We start from the raw sequence: 2,170 nt of genomic DNA, 5'->3' as shown, positions 1-2,170 counted from the left end.
CTCCCCTTTAAAATCCTTTCCAGAAGCCCTGCCTCCCACAATGTACATTTGTATCTCATTGACCAGACACTGTCACATGGCCTCCCCTTCCTAGAGAGACTGAGAAACACAGTTTCATTTACTTATTTTTAAAGATAGATACGTTTATGCTCCAAGAATTCCAAGCTCTGTAAATTAGGAAAATGGGAAGTGTAGATATTGGGAAGATACTAGCAGTCAATGGAAACTTGGGTTTTGTCTCCTAAAATTAGAATGGACCGTTTCTCACCCTCAGAACCAACACTCGGAGAAAGTTAAACGTCTCCTTCAGAGTCTCTTCCAAAGGGTTTACTTTTGTCTTTTTCCTCAACTTGCTTTCCTTCAAGCAGCTCATTCTCTCAACAGTGTTTAAACATCTGCCTGGAGCTGGCACTGAGTTGGGGCCTTGGGGATATAGCGGTAATTAAGATATTCTTTTTTCTGAGAATCTTAACAGTCTAGGAACGGAGAGCCAAAAAATGATTAAAATATCATAAGTGTTGAGATGGAAGCCTGAACACGACCGGAGAGGTCAGAGGGGAAAAGGCAGAGGAAGTGCCGCACAAAGAATGAGGCAAGAACTGGGCGGCAGGTTAGGAAGGCGGGACTCTGCCAGCTGAATGAAGGGGCGGGCGTTCCAGAAAGAAGGAACAACCCTGGGGAAGGGACCGGAAAACCCCTGCTGGGTGTGCTTAGGGAACAGCCCCAAGTGGAGTGTTGATGCTTTGGGGGTTCCTGGCAGTGAGGCAGAAAAGGGGCATAAGACGAGGCTGAAAATGGAGGTGGATCATGACCTGAGCTGAAATCAAGAGTCAAACTCTCAACTGACTGAGACACCTAGGCGGCCCAACAATACTTATTTTAAAGGGATGTTGTAAGACTTAAATAAAATAATTGTAAAGTACTTGCTTGGCATGTAGTAAGTGTTCAGTAAATGGTGGTGTTCCTTTCTTTCCTCTCACTCTTTCCTACAGTCACTGGGGCTTCTGGGACCGTGGGTCTGTTCTGATATGTGTGTAAGCAGCTGGGAGCAGATGGTCAAGGAGACAAGAGTCCTCATTTTTTCCACCTTGGGGAGCCTGCATTGGCACTTAGGGCTGGTTTTGGAACATGGGTTTATGCAGCAAGTAGATGGTGAGTTCTGCTTTCTACTGACTTGCAGGGCGTAGTTGCCTGAGGAAAAGGAAAGGGCGGCAATATGGATGTGGTGTTGATTCTCCAATTTTCGCACGTGTCAGTCAGAAGCACCGATTGTTAGACACAGTCCTTTTGAACAGTTGTTTCTTCATAAGATACACAAATGGCCAATAAGCACACGAAAACATGCTCAACATCACTACTCATTGGGGAAACACAAATCAAAGCCACTGTGAGATACCACCTTACACCCATTAGAGTGGTTGCTATATATAAAAATAAAAAATCCAACCCCACACCCCCAAAACAGAAGTGTTAATTAGGAGCACGTAGAGAAATTTAAATTCTGCGTGCTGTTCGTGGGATGTAAAATGGTGCAGTTCTTGTGGAAAACATGGATGTCCCTCAAAAAATTAAAAACAGAACTACCACGTGATCCAGCGATCCAGTACCTCTGAGCATACACCCTAAAGACCTGAAGGCAGTTACCTTGGAAAGATAGCTGTGCCCTTACACGAATAGCTGTATTATTCACATATCCCCGCTCGCCAAAAGGTGGAACTAACCCACGTGTCCATCAAGGGATCAATAGATAAGGAATCCATGTACATACATTATCACTCAGCCTTAAGAAGGAAGGAAATACCGACATCTGCTACGACACAGATGGGCCTCGAGGGCATTGGGGTAAGTGGACTAGCACGCGCGCCACGTGTGATTCCCCTCCTAGAAGCGCCTGGAGCGGTGACATTCACAGAAGGAAGGTAGGGCTACCGGAGAGGAGGGACGGGAGTTGTCTAATGGGTGGAGTTCCAGTTTTGCAAGACAGAAAAGCTCTAGAGACCGATGGTGGTGGTCCTATGGTGGTGTAAACGCACTTAAAGCGCTAATAGCAGTTTCCTAGTTCGCGCCGTCCGTCGGCCGCACCGCTGCCGCCCGCCGGGCCCGCCCGCACAGCTTCCACTCGCGGGGCCTCGAGTGGGACCCGCCGCTGTGCGCTCCTGAAGAGCACCCG

Source organism: Suricata suricatta, chromosome 5 (assembly GCF_006229205.1).
Source record: "Suricata suricatta isolate VVHF042 chromosome 5, meerkat_22Aug2017_6uvM2_HiC, whole genome shotgun sequence".
Lineage (NCBI taxonomy): Eukaryota > Metazoa > Chordata > Mammalia > Carnivora > Herpestidae > Suricata > Suricata suricatta.
This window is presented reverse-complemented; position numbering follows the sequence as displayed.